Source organism: Bacillus rossius, unplaced genomic scaffold (genome assembly GCF_032445375.1).
Source record: "Bacillus rossius redtenbacheri isolate Brsri unplaced genomic scaffold, Brsri_v3 Brsri_v3_scf890, whole genome shotgun sequence".
NCBI classification, from domain to species: Eukaryota; Metazoa; Arthropoda; class Insecta; order Phasmatodea; family Bacillidae; genus Bacillus; species Bacillus rossius.
The window spans coordinates 1-19,863 of NW_026963130.1; the positions used below are offsets into that span (position 1 = coordinate 1).

The following is a 19,863-nucleotide window of genomic DNA, read 5'->3' on the forward strand; positions in this document are numbered from 1 at the left end:
TGAATGTTTAATAAATTTAGCTGTGTGAGAAAAAATTCAATATAATTAACAATTAGGCAGTGTTAAATGATAATAATGATGATGTATTGAAAATGTATTTTGTCATGTCGATGCGTGAGTTTATGTAAGTGTGTGGTTAAGGCTTGTTGTGAAACCTTTTATTACTATTATTGTTATTCATTACTCATGTTAATATTTGTATGAATTGTATTGACTTTTTTTTATCTGTTGAACTACATGTGTTTGGTTAATGGAGTTTTACAATGTGCAATATTAATTTTGATGTGTATTTTAAGGGATGTTTCTCGGCCTTTCGGCTAAGATCAGAGTGTAGTATCGCTTCTCGGCCTTTTGGCTAAGATCGAAGTGTAGTATCTGCGATTCTTCTACACTTTGTCTTGGCAGCATTTTTTGTGACGGATTGCCCCCGGACCTGGTCCGGGGAGTGCGATTGACCCTGCTGGCCACTGCCTAGTGCATGCCAGCATGGGGGCACATTGCTTAGGCAACGTTAAATATCTGTTTAGATAAAATTATATTGACAATTAAAATGTAATGTATAAAGTCAACTCTCCCATGAGAATCATTCTTGCCTTATTGAAACTGCAGTTAATCTAAGGGACCAGCTTGTGCTGCAGCAAGTGGAAAGTACGGTAATTGTAAGAGCGTTGTTATGGATATACCAAGTTTTTTGTTTATTGCTGGTGAATAGTGATTCATTTGGATTGTAATACCTCGTGTCACTGTATTGAAGATATTATCAATGTACAGACCATGCTTGTGCATGTGTGGTGTAGAGTATGACGGCTCGTCGAAAGTGTACAGTCGTTTATGGAAGTCAGTAGACCTTGTTATAGCATTTGATTTAGTAATAGGGAGCCCATATAGCTCCTGGTTCATTAGGATTGTTATCGCTTCTCGGCCTTTTGGCTAAGATCAAAGTGTAGTATCTGTTCTTATCAGCTTAATATCTGATACGTCCTGCATCGCAGGACCAGAATATTAAACTGATTTTTGGAACAGGGCGGAGTGCTAGGGGCTTGCCCCACCTCCGCCGCGGGTTGGCCCGGTATTGCAGTACCACCGGGATCGGCCCACCACAAAATGTAATAAACTTTAAGTTTGTTTTAAATGTAATAAACATTGTTACCAACTTGTAAGAATGGATGATAGTGAAAAATTGATTGTTGTAATGTAATGTGCCCAAGTGCAGAGACAATACAGAAAAGTCGTGTGTACATTCAACAAATGAAGAGGAAGAGAAAGCTGATCCAGTAGGTGCTGCCAGGGGCGGCCGAACAGGAACTACAAGGATGCCCAAGGGACGAACTTGGAATGCGAGAACATGTAGGAACTTAGCAATTTTGTGTGCAGAATAATAGGAATTAATTATTTTATTTTATCATACAATGTAGTGCTTGTTGTGAATGTTTAATAAATTTAGCTGTGTGAGAAAAAATTCAATATAATTAACAATTAGGCAGTGTTAAATGATAATAATGATGATGTATTGAAAATGTATTTTGTCATGTCGATGCGTGAGTTTATGTAAGTGTGTGGTTAAGGCTTGTTGTGAAACCTTTTATTACTATTATTGTTATTCATTACTCATGTTAATATTTGTATGAATTGTATTGACTTTTTTTTATCTGTTGAACTACATGTGTTTGGTTAATGGAGTTTTACAATGTGCAATATTAATTTTGATGTGTATTTTAAGGGATGTTTCTCGGCCTTTCGGCTAAGATCAGAGTGTAGTATCGCTTCTCGGCCTTTTGGCTAAGATCGAAGTGTAGTATCTGCGATTCTTCTACACTTTGTCTTGGCAGCATTTTTTGTGACGGATTGCCCCCGGACCTGGTCCGGGGAGTGCGATTGACCCTGCTGGCCACTGCCTAGTGCATGCCAGCATGGGGGCACATTGCTTAGGCAACGTTAAATATCTGTTTAGATAAAATTATATTGACAATTAAAATGTAATGTATAAAGTCAACTCTCCCATGAGAATCATTCTTGCCTTATTGAAACTGCAGTTAATCTAAGGGACCAGCTTGTGCTGCAGCAAGTGGAAAGTACGGTAATTGTAAGAGCGTTGTTATGGATATACCAAGTTTTTTGTTTATTGCTGGTGAATAGTGATTCATTTGGATTGTAATACCTCGTGTCACTGTATTGAAGATATTATCAATGTACAGACCATGCTTGTGCATGTGTGGTGTAGAGTATGACGGCTCGTCGAAAGTGTACAGTCGTTTATGGAAGTCAGTAGACCTTGTTATAGCATTTGATTTAGTAATAGGGAGCCCATATAGCTCCTGGTTCATTAGGATTGTTATCGCTTCTCGGCCTTTTGGCTAAGATCAAAGTGTAGTATCTGTTCTTATCAGCTTAATATCTGATACGTCCTGCATCGCAGGACCAGAATATTAAACTGATTTTTGGAACAGGGCGGAGTGCTAGGGGCTTGCCCCACCTCCGCCGCGGGTTGGCCCGGTATTGCAGTACCACCGGGATCGGCCCACCACAAAATGTAATAAACTTTAAGTTTGTTTTAAATGTAATAAACATTGTTACCAACTTGTAAGAATGGATGATAGTGAAAAATTGATTGTTGTAATGTAATGTGCCCAAGTGCAGAGACAATACAGAAAAGTCGTGTGTACATTCAACAAATGAAGAGGAAGAGAAAGCTGATCCAGTAGGTGCTGCCAGGGGCGGCCGAACAGGAACTACAAGGATGCCCAAGGGACGAACTTGGAATGCGAGAACATGTAGGAACTTAGCAATTTTGTGTGCAGAATAATAGGAATTAATTATTTTATTTTATCATACAATGTAGTGCTTGTTGTGAATGTTTAATAAATTTAGCTGTGTGAGAAAAAATTCAATATAATTAACAATTAGGCAGTGTTAAATGATAATAATGATGATGTATTGAAAATGTATTTTGTCATGTCGATGCGTGAGTTTATGTAAGTGTGTGGTTAAGGCTTGTTGTGAAACCTTTTATTACTATTATTGTTATTCATTACTCATGTTAATATTTGTATGAATTGTATTGACTTTTTTTTATCTGTTGAACTACATGTGTTTGGTTAATGGAGTTTTACAATGTGCAATATTAATTTTGATGTGTATTTTAAGGGATGTTTCTCGGCCTTTCGGCTAAGATCAGAGTGTAGTATCGCTTCTCGGCCTTTTGGCTAAGATCGAAGTGTAGTATCTGCGATTCTTCTACACTTTGTCTTGGCAGCATTTTTTGTGACGGATTGCCCCCGGACCTGGTCCGGGGAGTGCGATTGACCCTGCTGGCCACTGCCTAGTGCATGCCAGCATGGGGGCACATTGCTTAGGCAACGTTAAATATCTGTTTAGATAAAATTATATTGACAATTAAAATGTAATGTATAAAGTCAACTCTCCCATGAGAATCATTCTTGCCTTATTGAAACTGCAGTTAATCTAAGGGACCAGCTTGTGCTGCAGCAAGTGGAAAGTACGGTAATTGTAAGAGCGTTGTTATGGATATACCAAGTTTTTTGTTTATTGCTGGTGAATAGTGATTCATTTGGATTGTAATACCTCGTGTCACTGTATTGAAGATATTATCAATGTACAGACCATGCTTGTGCATGTGTGGTGTAGAGTATGACGGCTCGTCGAAAGTGTACAGTCGTTTATGGAAGTCAGTAGACCTTGTTATAGCATTTGATTTAGTAATAGGGAGCCCATATAGCTCCTGGTTCATTAGGATTGTTATCGCTTCTCGGCCTTTTGGCTAAGATCAAAGTGTAGTATCTGTTCTTATCAGCTTAATATCTGATACGTCCTGCATCGCAGGACCAGAATATTAAACTGATTTTTGGAACAGGGCGGAGTGCTAGGGGCTTGCCCCACCTCCGCCGCGGGTTGGCCCGGTATTGCAGTACCACCGGGATCGGCCCACCACAAAATGTAATAAACTTTAAGTTTGTTTTAAATGTAATAAACATTGTTACCAACTTGTAAGAATGGATGATAGTGAAAAATTGATTGTTGTAATGTAATGTGCCCAAGTGCAGAGACAATACAGAAAAGTCGTGTGTACATTCAACAAATGAAGAGGAAGAGAAAGCTGATCCAGTAGGTGCTGCCAGGGGCGGCCGAACAGGAACTACAAGGATGCCCAAGGGACGAACTTGGAATGCGAGAACATGTAGGAACTTAGCAATTTTGTGTGCAGAATAATAGGAATTAATTATTTTATTTTATCATACAATGTAGTGCTTGTTGTGAATGTTTAATAAATTTAGCTGTGTGAGAAAAAATTCAATATAATTAACAATTAGGCAGTGTTAAATGATAATAATGATGATGTATTGAAAATGTATTTTGTCATGTCGATGCGTGAGTTTATGTAAGTGTGTGGTTAAGGCTTGTTGTGAAACCTTTTATTACTATTATTGTTATTCATTACTCATGTTAATATTTGTATGAATTGTATTGACTTTTTTTTATCTGTTGAACTACATGTGTTTGGTTAATGGAGTTTTACAATGTGCAATATTAATTTTGATGTGTATTTTAAGGGATGTTTCTCGGCCTTTCGGCTAAGATCAGAGTGTAGTATCGCTTCTCGGCCTTTTGGCTAAGATCGAAGTGTAGTATCTGCGATTCTTCTACACTTTGTCTTGGCAGCATTTTTTGTGACGGATTGCCCCCGGACCTGGTCCGGGGAGTGCGATTGACCCTGCTGGCCACTGCCTAGTGCATGCCAGCATGGGGGCACATTGCTTAGGCAACGTTAAATATCTGTTTAGATAAAATTATATTGACAATTAAAATGTAATGTATAAAGTCAACTCTCCCATGAGAATCATTCTTGCCTTATTGAAACTGCAGTTAATCTAAGGGACCAGCTTGTGCTGCAGCAAGTGGAAAGTACGGTAATTGTAAGAGCGTTGTTATGGATATACCAAGTTTTTTGTTTATTGCTGGTGAATAGTGATTCATTTGGATTGTAATACCTCGTGTCACTGTATTGAAGATATTATCAATGTACAGACCATGCTTGTGCATGTGTGGTGTAGAGTATGACGGCTCGTCGAAAGTGTACAGTCGTTTATGGAAGTCAGTAGACCTTGTTATAGCATTTGATTTAGTAATAGGGAGCCCATATAGCTCCTGGTTCATTAGGATTGTTATCGCTTCTCGGCCTTTTGGCTAAGATCAAAGTGTAGTATCTGTTCTTATCAGCTTAATGGTGTGACAACTGTTATGCTGGGGGAACAGAATGCACAGAATTTGTCGACCATATGGTTGTGGGAGGGCCTGGTCCCGCCTTCACAATCACTGGCCCCCCGAGTACGTCGGTGGCTTGGCTTCAGTGGTGGAGGTTGGGACCGGGGTGGCACCCACAGTCATATGGGAGAGAGATTCTGCTACACTTTGCCTTAGCAAACATTTTTTGTGACGGATTTGCAGGTTTGCACCCCCGACCAGTTCGGGGGAGTTGTATTGTCTCCTGCTGGCCACTGCCTAGTGCATGCCAGCAGCGAACATTGCTTAGGCAACCTAAAAAATCTGTTCTTATCAGCTTAATATCTGATACGTCCTGCATCGCAGGACCAGAATATTAAACTGATTTTTGGAACAGGGCGGAGTGCTAGGGGCTTGCCCCACCTCCGCCGCGGGTTGGCCCGGTATTGCAGTACCACCGGGATCGGCCCACCACAAAATGTAATAAACTTTAAGTTTGTTTTAAATGTAATAAACATTGTTACCAACTTGTAAGAATGGATGATAGTGAAAAATTGATTGTTGTAATGTAATGTGCCCAAGTGCAGAGACAATACAGAAAAGTCGTGTGTACATTCAACAAATGAAGAGGAAGAGAAAGCTGATCCAGTAGGTGCTGCCAGGGGCGGCCGAACAGGAACTACAAGGATGCCCAAGGGACGAACTTGGAATGCGAGAACATGTAGGAACTTAGCAATTTTGTGTGCAGAATAATAGGAATTAATTATTTTATTTTATCATACAATGTAGTGCTTGTTGTGAATGTTTAATAAATTTAGCTGTGTGAGAAAAAATTCAATATAATTAACAATTAGGCAGTGTTAAATGATAATAATGATGATGTATTGAAAATGTATTTTGTCATGTCGATGCGTGAGTTTATGTAAGTGTGTGGTTAAGGCTTGTTGTGAAACCTTTTATTACTATTATTGTTATTCATTACTCATGTTAATATTTGTATGAATTGTATTGACTTTTTTTTATCTGTTGAACTACATGTGTTTGGTTAATGGAGTTTTACAATGTGCAATATTAATTTTGATGTGTATTTTAAGGGATGTTTCTCGGCCTTTCGGCTAAGATCAGAGTGTAGTATCGCTTCTCGGCCTTTTGGCTAAGATCGAAGTGTAGTATCTGCGATTCTTCTACACTTTGTCTTGGCAGCATTTTTTGTGACGGATTGCCCCCGGACCTGGTCCGGGGAGTGCGATTGACCCTGCTGGCCACTGCCTAGTGCATGCCAGCATGGGGGCACATTGCTTAGGCAACGTTAAATATCTGTTTAGATAAAATTATATTGACAATTAAAATGTAATGTATAAAGTCAACTCTCCCATGAGAATCATTCTTGCCTTATTGAAACTGCAGTTAATCTAAGGGACCAGCTTGTGCTGCAGCAAGTGGAAAGTACGGTAATTGTAAGAGCGTTGTTATGGATATACCAAGTTTTTTGTTTATTGCTGGTGAATAGTGATTCATTTGGATTGTAATACCTCGTGTCACTGTATTGAAGATATTATCAATGTACAGACCATGCTTGTGCATGTGTGGTGTAGAGTATGACGGCTCGTCGAAAGTGTACAGTCGTTTATGGAAGTCAGTAGACCTTGTTATAGCATTTGATTTAGTAATAGGGAGCCCATATAGCTCCTGGTTCATTAGGATTGTTATCGCTTCTCGGCCTTTTGGCTAAGATCAAAGTGTAGTATCTGTTCTTATCAGCTTAATATCTGATACGTCCTGCATCGCAGGACCAGAATATTAAACTGATTTTTGGAACAGGGCGGAGTGCTAGGGGCTTGCCCCACCTCCGCCGCGGGTTGGCCCGGTATTGCAGTACCACCGGGATCGGCCCACCACAAAATGTAATAAACTTTAAGTTTGTTTTAAATGTAATAAACATTGTTACCAACTTGTAAGAATGGATGATAGTGAAAAATTGATTGTTGTAATGTAATGTGCCCAAGTGCAGAGACAATACAGAAAAGTCGTGTGTACATTCAACAAATGAAGAGGAAGAGAAAGCTGATCCAGTAGGTGCTGCCAGGGGCGGCCGAACAGGAACTACAAGGATGCCCAAGGGACGAACTTGGAATGCGAGAACATGTAGGAACTTAGCAATTTTGTGTGCAGAATAATAGGAATTAATTATTTTATTTTATCATACAATGTAGTGCTTGTTGTGAATGTTTAATAAATTTAGCTGTGTGAGAAAAAATTCAATATAATTAACAATTAGGCAGTGTTAAATGATAATAATGATGATGTATTGAAAATGTATTTTGTCATGTCGATGCGTGAGTTTATGTAAGTGTGTGGTTAAGGCTTGTTGTGAAACCTTTTATTACTATTATTGTTATTCATTACTCATGTTAATATTTGTATGAATTGTATTGACTTTTTTTTATCTGTTGAACTACATGTGTTTGGTTAATGGAGTTTTACAATGTGCAATATTAATTTTGATGTGTATTTTAAGGGATGTTTCTCGGCCTTTCGGCTAAGATCAGAGTGTAGTATCGCTTCTCGGCCTTTTGGCTAAGATCGAAGTGTAGTATCTGCGATTCTTCTACACTTTGTCTTGGCAGCATTTTTTGTGACGGATTGCCCCCGGACCTGGTCCGGGGAGTGCGATTGACCCTGCTGGCCACTGCCTAGTGCATGCCAGCATGGGGGCACATTGCTTAGGCAACGTTAAATATCTGTTTAGATAAAATTATATTGACAATTAAAATGTAATGTATAAAGTCAACTCTCCCATGAGAATCATTCTTGCCTTATTGAAACTGCAGTTAATCTAAGGGACCAGCTTGTGCTGCAGCAAGTGGAAAGTACGGTAATTGTAAGAGCGTTGTTATGGATATACCAAGTTTTTTGTTTATTGCTGGTGAATAGTGATTCATTTGGATTGTAATACCTCGTGTCACTGTATTGAAGATATTATCAATGTACAGACCATGCTTGTGCATGTGTGGTGTAGAGTATGACGGCTCGTCGAAAGTGTACAGTCGTTTATGGAAGTCAGTAGACCTTGTTATAGCATTTGATTTAGTAATAGGGAGCCCATATAGCTCCTGGTTCATTAGGATTGTTATCGCTTCTCGGCCTTTTGGCTAAGATCAAAGTGTAGTATCTGTTCTTATCAGCTTAATATCTGATACGTCCTGCATCGCAGGACCAGAATATTAAACTGATTTTTGGAACAGGGCGGAGTGCTAGGGGCTTGCCCCACCTCCGCCGCGGGTTGGCCCGGTATTGCAGTACCACCGGGATCGGCCCACCACAAAATGTAATAAACTTTAAGTTTGTTTTAAATGTAATAAACATTGTTACCAACTTGTAAGAATGGATGATAGTGAAAAATTGATTGTTGTAATGTAATGTGCCCAAGTGCAGAGACAATACAGAAAAGTCGTGTGTACATTCAACAAATGAAGAGGAAGAGAAAGCTGATCCAGTAGGTGCTGCCAGGGGCGGCCGAACAGGAACTACAAGGATGCCCAAGGGACGAACTTGGAATGCGAGAACATGTAGGAACTTAGCAATTTTGTGTGCAGAATAATAGGAATTAATTATTTTATTTTATCATACAATGTAGTGCTTGTTGTGAATGTTTAATAAATTTAGCTGTGTGAGAAAAAATTCAATATAATTAACAATTAGGCAGTGTTAAATGATAATAATGATGATGTATTGAAAATGTATTTTGTCATGTCGATGCGTGAGTTTATGTAAGTGTGTGGTTAAGGCTTGTTGTGAAACCTTTTATTACTATTATTGTTATTCATTACTCATGTTAATATTTGTATGAATTGTATTGACTTTTTTTTATCTGTTGAACTACATGTGTTTGGTTAATGGAGTTTTACAATGTGCAATATTAATTTTGATGTGTATTTTAAGGGATGTTTCTCGGCCTTTCGGCTAAGATCAGAGTGTAGTATCGCTTCTCGGCCTTTTGGCTAAGATCGAAGTGTAGTATCTGCGATTCTTCTACACTTTGTCTTGGCAGCATTTTTTGTGACGGATTGCCCCCGGACCTGGTCCGGGGAGTGCGATTGACCCTGCTGGCCACTGCCTAGTGCATGCCAGCATGGGGGCACATTGCTTAGGCAACGTTAAATATCTGTTTAGATAAAATTATATTGACAATTAAAATGTAATGTATAAAGTCAACTCTCCCATGAGAATCATTCTTGCCTTATTGAAACTGCAGTTAATCTAAGGGACCAGCTTGTGCTGCAGCAAGTGGAAAGTACGGTAATTGTAAGAGCGTTGTTATGGATATACCAAGTTTTTTGTTTATTGCTGGTGAATAGTGATTCATTTGGATTGTAATACCTCGTGTCACTGTATTGAAGATATTATCAATGTACAGACCATGCTTGTGCATGTGTGGTGTAGAGTATGACGGCTCGTCGAAAGTGTACAGTCGTTTATGGAAGTCAGTAGACCTTGTTATAGCATTTGATTTAGTAATAGGGAGCCCATATAGCTCCTGGTTCATTAGGATTGTTATCGCTTCTCGGCCTTTTGGCTAAGATCAAAGTGTAGTATCTGTTCTTATCAGCTTAATGGTGTGACAACTGTTATGCTGGGGGAACAGAATGCACAGAATTTGTCGACCATATGGTTGTGGGAGGGCCTGGTCCCGCCTTCACAATCACTGGCCCCCCGAGTACGTCGGTGGCTTGGCTTCAGTGGTGGAGGTTGGGACCGGGGTGGCACCCACAGTCATATGGGAGAGAGATTCTGCTACACTTTGCCTTAGCAAACATTTTTTGTGACGGATTTGCAGATTTGCAGGTTTGCACCCCCGACCAGTTCGGGGGAGTTGTATTGTCTCCTGCTGGCCACTGCCTAGTGCATGCCAGCAGCGAACATTGCTTAGGCAACCTAAAAAATCTGTTCTTATCAGCTTAATATCTGATACGTCCTGCATCGCAGGACCAGAATATTAAACTGATTTTTGGAACAGGGCGGAGTGCTAGGGGCTTGCCCCACCTCCGCCGCGGGTTGGCCCGGTATTGCAGTACCACCGGGATCGGCCCACCACAAAATGTAATAAACTTTAAGTTTGTTTTAAATGTAATAAACATTGTTACCAACTTGTAAGAATGGATGATAGTGAAAAATTGATTGTTGTAATGTAATGTGCCCAAGTGCAGAGACAATACAGAAAAGTCGTGTGTACATTCAACAAATGAAGAGGAAGAGAAAGCTGATCCAGTAGGTGCTGCCAGGGGCGGCCGAACAGGAACTACAAGGATGCCCAAGGGACGAACTTGGAATGCGAGAACATGTAGGAACTTAGCAATTTTGTGTGCAGAATAATAGGAATTAATTATTTTATTTTATCATACAATGTAGTGCTTGTTGTGAATGTTTAATAAATTTAGCTGTGTGAGAAAAAATTCAATATAATTAACAATTAGGCAGTGTTAAATGATAATAATGATGATGTATTGAAAATGTATTTTGTCATGTCGATGCGTGAGTTTATGTAAGTGTGTGGTTAAGGCTTGTTGTGAAACCTTTTATTACTATTATTGTTATTCATTACTCATGTTAATATTTGTATGAATTGTATTGACTTTTTTTTATCTGTTGAACTACATGTGTTTGGTTAATGGAGTTTTACAATGTGCAATATTAATTTTGATGTGTATTTTAAGGGATGTTTCTCGGCCTTTCGGCTAAGATCAGAGTGTAGTATCGCTTCTCGGCCTTTTGGCTAAGATCGAAGTGTAGTATCTGCGATTCTTCTACACTTTGTCTTGGCAGCATTTTTTGTGACGGATTGCCCCCGGACCTGGTCCGGGGAGTGCGATTGACCCTGCTGGCCACTGCCTAGTGCATGCCAGCATGGGGGCACATTGCTTAGGCAACGTTAAATATCTGTTTAGATAAAATTATATTGACAATTAAAATGTAATGTATAAAGTCAACTCTCCCATGAGAATCATTCTTGCCTTATTGAAACTGCAGTTAATCTAAGGGACCAGCTTGTGCTGCAGCAAGTGGAAAGTACGGTAATTGTAAGAGCGTTGTTATGGATATACCAAGTTTTTTGTTTATTGCTGGTGAATAGTGATTCATTTGGATTGTAATACCTCGTGTCACTGTATTGAAGATATTATCAATGTACAGACCATGCTTGTGCATGTGTGGTGTAGAGTATGACGGCTCGTCGAAAGTGTACAGTCGTTTATGGAAGTCAGTAGACCTTGTTATAGCATTTGATTTAGTAATAGGGAGCCCATATAGCTCCTGGTTCATTAGGATTGTTATCGCTTCTCGGCCTTTTGGCTAAGATCAAAGTGTAGTATCTGTTCTTATCAGCTTAATATCTGATACGTCCTGCATCGCAGGACCAGAATATTAAACTGATTTTTGGAACAGGGCGGAGTGCTAGGGGCTTGCCCCACCTCCGCCGCGGGTTGGCCCGGTATTGCAGTACCACCGGGATCGGCCCACCACAAAATGTAATAAACTTTAAGTTTGTTTTAAATGTAATAAACATTGTTACCAACTTGTAAGAATGGATGATAGTGAAAAATTGATTGTTGTAATGTAATGTGCCCAAGTGCAGAGACAATACAGAAAAGTCGTGTGTACATTCAACAAATGAAGAGGAAGAGAAAGCTGATCCAGTAGGTGCTGCCAGGGGCGGCCGAACAGGAACTACAAGGATGCCCAAGGGACGAACTTGGAATGCGAGAACATGTAGGAACTTAGCAATTTTGTGTGCAGAATAATAGGAATTAATTATTTTATTTTATCATACAATGTAGTGCTTGTTGTGAATGTTTAATAAATTTAGCTGTGTGAGAAAAAATTCAATATAATTAACAATTAGGCAGTGTTAAATGATAATAATGATGATGTATTGAAAATGTATTTTGTCATGTCGATGCGTGAGTTTATGTAAGTGTGTGGTTAAGGCTTGTTGTGAAACCTTTTATTACTATTATTGTTATTCATTACTCATGTTAATATTTGTATGAATTGTATTGACTTTTTTTTATCTGTTGAACTACATGTGTTTGGTTAATGGAGTTTTACAATGTGCAATATTAATTTTGATGTGTATTTTAAGGGATGTTTCTCGGCCTTTCGGCTAAGATCAGAGTGTAGTATCGCTTCTCGGCCTTTTGGCTAAGATCGAAGTGTAGTATCTGCGATTCTTCTACACTTTGTCTTGGCAGCATTTTTTGTGACGGATTGCCCCCGGACCTGGTCCGGGGAGTGCGATTGACCCTGCTGGCCACTGCCTAGTGCATGCCAGCATGGGGGCACATTGCTTAGGCAACGTTAAATATCTGTTTAGATAAAATTATATTGACAATTAAAATGTAATGTATAAAGTCAACTCTCCCATGAGAATCATTCTTGCCTTATTGAAACTGCAGTTAATCTAAGGGACCAGCTTGTGCTGCAGCAAGTGGAAAGTACGGTAATTGTAAGAGCGTTGTTATGGATATACCAAGTTTTTTGTTTATTGCTGGTGAATAGTGATTCATTTGGATTGTAATACCTCGTGTCACTGTATTGAAGATATTATCAATGTACAGACCATGCTTGTGCATGTGTGGTGTAGAGTATGACGGCTCGTCGAAAGTGTACAGTCGTTTATGGAAGTCAGTAGACCTTGTTATAGCATTTGATTTAGTAATAGGGAGCCCATATAGCTCCTGGTTCATTAGGATTGTTATCGCTTCTCGGCCTTTTGGCTAAGATCAAAGTGTAGTATCTGTTCTTATCAGCTTAATATCTGATACGTCCTGCATCGCAGGACCAGAATATTAAACTGATTTTTGGAACAGGGCGGAGTGCTAGGGGCTTGCCCCACCTCCGCCGCGGGTTGGCCCGGTATTGCAGTACCACCGGGATCGGCCCACCACAAAATGTAATAAACTTTAAGTTTGTTTTAAATGTAATAAACATTGTTACCAACTTGTAAGAATGGATGATAGTGAAAAATTGATTGTTGTAATGTAATGTGCCCAAGTGCAGAGACAATACAGAAAAGTCGTGTGTACATTCAACAAATGAAGAGGAAGAGAAAGCTGATCCAGTAGGTGCTGCCAGGGGCGGCCGAACAGGAACTACAAGGATGCCCAAGGGACGAACTTGGAATGCGAGAACATGTAGGAACTTAGCAATTTTGTGTGCAGAATAATAGGAATTAATTATTTTATTTTATCATACAATGTAGTGCTTGTTGTGAATGTTTAATAAATTTAGCTGTGTGAGAAAAAATTCAATATAATTAACAATTAGGCAGTGTTAAATGATAATAATGATGATGTATTGAAAATGTATTTTGTCATGTCGATGCGTGAGTTTATGTAAGTGTGTGGTTAAGGCTTGTTGTGAAACCTTTTATTACTATTATTGTTATTCATTACTCATGTTAATATTTGTATGAATTGTATTGACTTTTTTTTATCTGTTGAACTACATGTGTTTGGTTAATGGAGTTTTACAATGTGCAATATTAATTTTGATGTGTATTTTAAGGGATGTTTCTCGGCCTTTCGGCTAAGATCAGAGTGTAGTATCGCTTCTCGGCCTTTTGGCTAAGATCGAAGTGTAGTATCTGCGATTCTTCTACACTTTGTCTTGGCAGCATTTTTTGTGACGGATTGCCCCCGGACCTGGTCCGGGGAGTGCGATTGACCCTGCTGGCCACTGCCTAGTGCATGCCAGCATGGGGGCACATTGCTTAGGCAACGTTAAATATCTGTTTAGATAAAATTATATTGACAATTAAAATGTAATGTATAAAGTCAACTCTCCCATGAGAATCATTCTTGCCTTATTGAAACTGCAGTTAATCTAAGGGACCAGCTTGTGCTGCAGCAAGTGGAAAGTACGGTAATTGTAAGAGCGTTGTTATGGATATACCAAGTTTTTTGTTTATTGCTGGTGAATAGTGATTCATTTGGATTGTAATACCTCGTGTCACTGTATTGAAGATATTATCAATGTACAGACCATGCTTGTGCATGTGTGGTGTAGAGTATGACGGCTCGTCGAAAGTGTACAGTCGTTTATGGAAGTCAGTAGACCTTGTTATAGCATTTGATTTAGTAATAGGGAGCCCATATAGCTCCTGGTTCATTAGGATTGTTATCGCTTCTCGGCCTTTTGGCTAAGATCAAAGTGTAGTATCTGTTCTTATCAGCTTAATATCTGATACGTCCTGCATCGCAGGACCAGAATATTAAACTGATTTTTGGAACAGGGCGGAGTGCTAGGGGCTTGCCCCACCTCCGCCGCGGGTTGGCCCGGTATTGCAGTACCACCGGGATCGGCCCACCACAAAATGTAATAAACTTTAAGTTTGTTTTAAATGTAATAAACATTGTTACCAACTTGTAAGAATGGATGATAGTGAAAAATTGATTGTTGTAATGTAATGTGCCCAAGTGCAGAGACAATACAGAAAAGTCGTGTGTACATTCAACAAATGAAGAGGAAGAGAAAGCTGATCCAGTAGGTGCTGCCAGGGGCGGCCGAACAGGAACTACAAGGATGCCCAAGGGACGAACTTGGAATGCGAGAACATGTAGGAACTTAGCAATTTTGTGTGCAGAATAATAGGAATTAATTATTTTATTTTATCATACAATGTAGTGCTTGTTGTGAATGTTTAATAAATTTAGCTGTGTGAGAAAAAATTCAATATAATTAACAATTAGGCAGTGTTAAATGATAATAATGATGATGTATTGAAAATGTATTTTGTCATGTCGATGCGTGAGTTTATGTAAGTGTGTGGTTAAGGCTTGTTGTGAAACCTTTTATTACTATTATTGTTATTCATTACTCATGTTAATATTTGTATGAATTGTATTGACTTTTTTTTATCTGTTGAACTACATGTGTTTGGTTAATGGAGTTTTACAATGTGCAATATTAATTTTGATGTGTATTTTAAGGGATGTTTCTCGGCCTTTCGGCTAAGATCAGAGTGTAGTATCGCTTCTCGGCCTTTTGGCTAAGATCGAAGTGTAGTATCTGCGATTCTTCTACACTTTGTCTTGGCAGCATTTTTTGTGACGGATTGCCCCCGGACCTGGTCCGGGGAGTGCGATTGACCCTGCTGGCCACTGCCTAGTGCATGCCAGCATGGGGGCACATTGCTTAGGCAACGTTAAATATCTGTTTAGATAAAATTATATTGACAATTAAAATGTAATGTATAAAGTCAACTCTCCCATGAGAATCATTCTTGCCTTATTGAAACTGCAGTTAATCTAAGGGACCAGCTTGTGCTGCAGCAAGTGGAAAGTACGGTAATTGTAAGAGCGTTGTTATGGATATACCAAGTTTTTTGTTTATTGCTGGTGAATAGTGATTCATTTGGATTGTAATACCTCGTGTCACTGTATTGAAGATATTATCAATGTACAGACCATGCTTGTGCATGTGTGGTGTAGAGTATGACGGCTCGTCGAAAGTGTACAGTCGTTTATGGAAGTCAGTAGACCTTGTTATAGCATTTGATTTAGTAATAGGGAGCCCATATAGCTCCTGGTTCATTAGGATTGTTATCGCTTCTCGGCCTTTTGGCTAAGATCAAAGTGTAGTATCTGTTCTTATCAGCTTAATGGTGTGACAACTGTTATGCTGGGGGAACAGAATGCACAGAATTTGTCGACCATATGGTTGTGGGAGGGCCTGGTCCCGCCTTCACAATCACTGGCCCCCCGAGTACGTCGGTGGCTTGGCTTCAGTGGTGGAGGTTGGGACCGGGGTGGCACCCACAGTCATATGGGAGAGAGATTCTGCTACACTTTGCCTTAGCAAACATTTTTTGTGACGGATTTGCAGATTTGCAGGTTTGCACCCCCGACCAGTTCGGGGGAGTTGTATTGTCTCCTGCTGGCCACTGCCTAGTGCATGCCAGCAGCGAACATTGCTTAGGCAACCTAAAAAATCTGTTCTTATCAGCTTAATATCTGATACGTCCTGCATCGCAGGACCAGAATATTAAACTGATTTTTGGAACAGGGCGGAGTGCTAGGGGCTTGCCCCACCTCCGCCGCGGGTTGGCCCGGTATTGCAGTACCACCGGGATCGGCCCACCACAAAATGTAATAAACTTTAAGTTTGTTTTAAATGTAATAAACATTGTTACCAACTTGTAAGAATGGATGATAGTGAAAAATTGATTGTTGTAATGTAATGTGCCCAAGTGCAGAGACAATACAGAAAAGTCGTGTGTACATTCAACAAATGAAGAGGAAGAGAAAGCTGATCCAGTAGGTGCTGCCAGGGGCGGCCGAACAGGAACTACAAGGATGCCCAAGGGACGAACTTGGAATGCGAGAACATGTAGGAACTTAGCAATTTTGTGTGCAGAATAATAGGAATTAATTATTTTATTTTATCATACAATGTAGTGCTTGTTGTGAATGTTTAATAAATTTAGCTGTGTGAGAAAAAATTCAATATAATTAACAATTAGGCAGTGTTAAATGATAATAATGATGATGTATTGAAAATGTATTTTGTCATGTCGATGCGTGAGTTTATGTAAGTGTGTGGTTAAGGCTTGTTGTGAAACCTTTTATTACTATTATTGTTATTCATTACTCATGTTAATATTTGTATGAATTGTATTGACTTTTTTTTATCTGTTGAACTACATGTGTTTGGTTAATGGAGTTTTACAATGTGCAATATTAATTTTGATGTGTATTTTAAGGGATGTTTCTCGGCCTTTCGGCTAAGATCAGAGTGTAGTATCGCTTCTCGGCCTTTTGGCTAAGATCGAAGTGTAGTATCTGCGATTCTTCTACACTTTGTCTTGGCAGCATTTTTTGTGACGGATTGCCCCCGGACCTGGTCCGGGGAGTGCGATTGACCCTGCTGGCCACTGCCTAGTGCATGCCAGCATGGGGGCACATTGCTTAGGCAACGTTAAATATCTGTTTAGATAAAATTATATTGACAATTAAAATGTAATGTATAAAGTCAACTCTCCCATGAGAATCATTCTTGCCTTATTGAAACTGCAGTTAATCTAAGGGACCAGCTTGTGCTGCAGCAAGTGGAAAGTACGGTAATTGTAAGAGCGTTGTTATGGATATACCAAGTTTTTTGTTTATTGCTGGTGAATAGTGATTCATTTGGATTGTAATACCTCGTGTCACTGTATTGAAGATATTATCAATGTACAGACCATGCTTGTGCATGTGTGGTGTAGAGTATGACGGCTCGTCGAAAGTGTACAGTCGTTTATGGAAGTCAGTAGACCTTGTTATAGCATTTGATTTAGTAATAGGGAGCCCATATAGCTCCTGGTTCATTAGGATTGTTATCGCTTCTCGGCCTTTTGGCTAAGATCAAAGTGTAGTATCTGTTCTTATCAGCTTAATATCTGATACGTCCTGCATCGCAGGACCAGAATATTAAACTGATTTTTGGAACAGGGCGGAGTGCTAGGGGCTTGCCCCACCTCCGCCGCGGGTTGGCCCGGTATTGCAGTACCACCGGGATCGGCCCACCACAAAATGTAATAAACTTTAAGTTTGTTTTAAATGTAATAAACATTGTTACCAACTTGTAAGAATGGATGATAGTGAAAAATTGATTGTTGTAATGTAATGTGCCCAAGTGCAGAGACAATACAGAAAAGTCGTGTGTACATTCAACAAATGAAGAGGAAGAGAAAGCTGATCCAGTAGGTGCTGCCAGGGGCGGCCGAACAGGAACTACAAGGATGCCCAAGGGACGAACTTGGAATGCGAGAACATGTAGGAACTTAGCAATTTTGTGTGCAGAATAATAGGAATTAATTATTTTATTTTATCATACAATGTAGTGCTTGTTGTGAATGTTTAATAAATTTAGCTGTGTGAGAAAAAATTCAATATAATTAACAATTAGGCAGTGTTAAATGATAATAATGATGATGTATTGAAAATGTATTTTGTCATGTCGATGCGTGAGTTTATGTAAGTGTGTGGTTAAGGCTTGTTGTGAAACCTTTTATTACTATTATTGTTATTCATTACTCATGTTAATATTTGTATGAATTGTATTGACTTTTTTTTATCTGTTGAACTACATGTGTTTGGTTAATGGAGTTTTACAATGTGCAATATTAATTTTGATGTGTATTTTAAGGGATGTTTCTCGGCCTTTCGGCTAAGATCAGAGTGTAGTATCGCTTCTCGGCCTTTTGGCTAAGATCGAAGTGTAGTATCTGCGATTCTTCTACACTTTGTCTTGGCAGCATTTTTTGTGACGGATTGCCCCCGGACCTGGTCCGGGGAGTGCGATTGACCCTGCTGGCCACTGCCTAGTGCATGCCAGCATGGGGGCACATTGCTTAGGCAACGTTAAATATCTGTTTAGATAAAATTATATTGACAATTAAAATGTAATGTATAAAGTCAACTCTCCCATGAGAATCATTCTTGCCTTATTGAAACTGCAGTTAATCTAAGGGACCAGCTTGTGCTGCAGCAAGTGGAAAGTACGGTAATTGTAAGAGCGTTGTTATGGATATACCAAGTTTTTTGTTTATTGCTGGTGAATAGTGATTCATTTGGATTGTAATACCTCGTGTCACTGTATTGAAGATATTATCAATGTACAGACCATGCTTGTGCATGTGTGGTGTAGAGTATGACGGCTCGTCGAAAGTGTACAGTCGTTTATGGAAGTCAGTAGACCTTGTTATAGCATTTGATTTAGTAATAGGGAGCCCATATAGCTCCTGGTTCATTAGGATTGTTATCGCTTCTCGGCCTTTTGGCTAAGATCAAAGTGTAGTATCTGTTCTTATCAGCTTAATATCTGATACGTCCTGCATCGCAGGACCAGAATATTAAACTGATTTTTGGAACAGGGCGGAGTGCTAGGGGCTTGCCCCACCTCCGCCGCGGGTTGGCCCGGTATTGCAGTACCACCGGGATCGGCCCACCACAAAATGTAATAAACTTTAAGTTTGTTTTAAATGTAATAAACATTGTTACCAACTTGTAAGAATGGATGATAGTGAAAAATTGATTGTTGTAATGTAATGTGCCCAAGTGCAGAGACAATACAGAAAAGTCGTGTGTACATTCAACAAATGAAGAGGAAGAGAAAGCTGATCCAGTAGGTGCTGCCAGGGGCGGCCGAACAGGAACTACAAGGATGCCCAAGGGACGAACTTGGAATGCGAGAACATGTAGGAACTTAGCAATTTTGTGTGCAGAATAATAGGAATTAATTATTTTATTTTATCATACAATGTAGTGCTTGTTGTGAATGTTTAATAAATTTAGCTGTGTGAGAAAAAATTCAATATAATTAACAATTAGGCAGTGTTAAATGATAATAATGATGATGTATTGAAAATGTATTTTGTCATGTCGATGCGTGAGTTTATGTAAGTGTGTGGTTAAGGCTTGTTGTGAAACCTTTTATTACTATTATTGTTATTCATTACTCATGTTAATATTTGTATGAATTGTATTGACTTTTTTTTATCTGTTGAACTACATGTGTTTGGTTAATGGAGTTTTACAATGTGCAATATTAATTTTGATGTGTATTTTAAGGGATGTTTCTCGGCCTTTC

The 19,863-nt window shown here is 39.3% G+C and overlaps 10 non-coding genes and 19 pseudogenes across 10 annotated transcripts; all 29 read left to right on the forward strand.

Moving 5' to 3' along the window:
• Positions 1–335: 335 nt before the first annotated feature.
• On the forward strand, positions 336–500 carry LOC134545953 (U2 spliceosomal RNA; annotated as a pseudogene).
• A 410-nt stretch (positions 501–910) lies between these two features.
• LOC134545940 (U2 spliceosomal RNA) lies at positions 911–1,103 on the forward strand. The gene has a single exon (XR_010078933.1). It is a non-coding gene; the product is annotated as a U2 spliceosomal RNA (small nuclear RNA).
• Positions 1,104–1,759: 656 nt separating this feature from the next.
• Positions 1,760–1,924, forward strand: LOC134545954 (U2 spliceosomal RNA; annotated as a pseudogene).
• Positions 1,925–2,334: 410 nt separating this feature from the next.
• On the forward strand, positions 2,335–2,527 carry LOC134545951 (U2 spliceosomal RNA). Its single transcript, XR_010078939.1, has one exon. It is a non-coding gene; the product is annotated as a U2 spliceosomal RNA (small nuclear RNA).
• Positions 2,528–3,183: 656 nt separating this feature from the next.
• On the forward strand, positions 3,184–3,348 carry LOC134545955 (U2 spliceosomal RNA; annotated as a pseudogene).
• A 410-nt stretch (positions 3,349–3,758) lies between these two features.
• Positions 3,759–3,951, forward strand: LOC134545963 (U2 spliceosomal RNA). The gene has a single exon (XR_010078940.1). It is a non-coding gene; the product is annotated as a U2 spliceosomal RNA (small nuclear RNA).
• Positions 3,952–4,607: 656 nt separating this feature from the next.
• Positions 4,608–4,772, forward strand: LOC134545956 (U2 spliceosomal RNA; annotated as a pseudogene).
• A 410-nt stretch (positions 4,773–5,182) lies between these two features.
• Positions 5,183–5,398, forward strand: LOC134545949 (U2 spliceosomal RNA; annotated as a pseudogene).
• Positions 5,399–5,539: 141 nt separating this feature from the next.
• On the forward strand, positions 5,540–5,715 carry LOC134545946 (U2 spliceosomal RNA; annotated as a pseudogene).
• Positions 5,716–6,371: 656 nt separating this feature from the next.
• LOC134545957 (U2 spliceosomal RNA) lies at positions 6,372–6,536 on the forward strand (annotated as a pseudogene).
• Positions 6,537–6,946: 410 nt separating this feature from the next.
• LOC134545968 (U2 spliceosomal RNA) lies at positions 6,947–7,139 on the forward strand. Its single transcript, XR_010078941.1, has one exon. It is a non-coding gene; the product is annotated as a U2 spliceosomal RNA (small nuclear RNA).
• Positions 7,140–7,795: 656 nt separating this feature from the next.
• LOC134545958 (U2 spliceosomal RNA) lies at positions 7,796–7,960 on the forward strand (annotated as a pseudogene).
• Positions 7,961–8,370: 410 nt separating this feature from the next.
• On the forward strand, positions 8,371–8,563 carry LOC134545969 (U2 spliceosomal RNA). Its single transcript, XR_010078942.1, has one exon. It is a non-coding gene; the product is annotated as a U2 spliceosomal RNA (small nuclear RNA).
• Positions 8,564–9,219: 656 nt separating this feature from the next.
• Positions 9,220–9,384, forward strand: LOC134545959 (U2 spliceosomal RNA; annotated as a pseudogene).
• A 410-nt stretch (positions 9,385–9,794) lies between these two features.
• On the forward strand, positions 9,795–10,010 carry LOC134545950 (U2 spliceosomal RNA; annotated as a pseudogene).
• Positions 10,011–10,159: 149 nt separating this feature from the next.
• LOC134545947 (U2 spliceosomal RNA) lies at positions 10,160–10,335 on the forward strand (annotated as a pseudogene).
• A 656-nt stretch (positions 10,336–10,991) lies between these two features.
• Positions 10,992–11,156, forward strand: LOC134545960 (U2 spliceosomal RNA; annotated as a pseudogene).
• A 410-nt stretch (positions 11,157–11,566) lies between these two features.
• Positions 11,567–11,759, forward strand: LOC134545941 (U2 spliceosomal RNA). The gene has a single exon (XR_010078934.1). It is a non-coding gene; the product is annotated as a U2 spliceosomal RNA (small nuclear RNA).
• A 656-nt stretch (positions 11,760–12,415) lies between these two features.
• On the forward strand, positions 12,416–12,580 carry LOC134545962 (U2 spliceosomal RNA; annotated as a pseudogene).
• Positions 12,581–12,990: 410 nt separating this feature from the next.
• On the forward strand, positions 12,991–13,183 carry LOC134545942 (U2 spliceosomal RNA). Its single transcript, XR_010078935.1, has one exon. It is a non-coding gene; the product is annotated as a U2 spliceosomal RNA (small nuclear RNA).
• Positions 13,184–13,839: 656 nt separating this feature from the next.
• On the forward strand, positions 13,840–14,004 carry LOC134545964 (U2 spliceosomal RNA; annotated as a pseudogene).
• Positions 14,005–14,414: 410 nt separating this feature from the next.
• LOC134545943 (U2 spliceosomal RNA) lies at positions 14,415–14,607 on the forward strand. Its single transcript, XR_010078936.1, has one exon. It is a non-coding gene; the product is annotated as a U2 spliceosomal RNA (small nuclear RNA).
• A 656-nt stretch (positions 14,608–15,263) lies between these two features.
• LOC134545965 (U2 spliceosomal RNA) lies at positions 15,264–15,428 on the forward strand (annotated as a pseudogene).
• A 410-nt stretch (positions 15,429–15,838) lies between these two features.
• On the forward strand, positions 15,839–16,054 carry LOC134545952 (U2 spliceosomal RNA; annotated as a pseudogene).
• Positions 16,055–16,203: 149 nt separating this feature from the next.
• Positions 16,204–16,379, forward strand: LOC134545948 (U2 spliceosomal RNA; annotated as a pseudogene).
• A 656-nt stretch (positions 16,380–17,035) lies between these two features.
• Positions 17,036–17,200, forward strand: LOC134545966 (U2 spliceosomal RNA; annotated as a pseudogene).
• A 410-nt stretch (positions 17,201–17,610) lies between these two features.
• LOC134545944 (U2 spliceosomal RNA) lies at positions 17,611–17,803 on the forward strand. Its single transcript, XR_010078937.1, has one exon. It is a non-coding gene; the product is annotated as a U2 spliceosomal RNA (small nuclear RNA).
• Positions 17,804–18,459: 656 nt separating this feature from the next.
• Positions 18,460–18,624, forward strand: LOC134545967 (U2 spliceosomal RNA; annotated as a pseudogene).
• Positions 18,625–19,034: 410 nt separating this feature from the next.
• On the forward strand, positions 19,035–19,227 carry LOC134545945 (U2 spliceosomal RNA). The gene has a single exon (XR_010078938.1). It is a non-coding gene; the product is annotated as a U2 spliceosomal RNA (small nuclear RNA).
• The last annotated feature ends 636 nt before the right edge of the window (positions 19,228–19,863 follow it).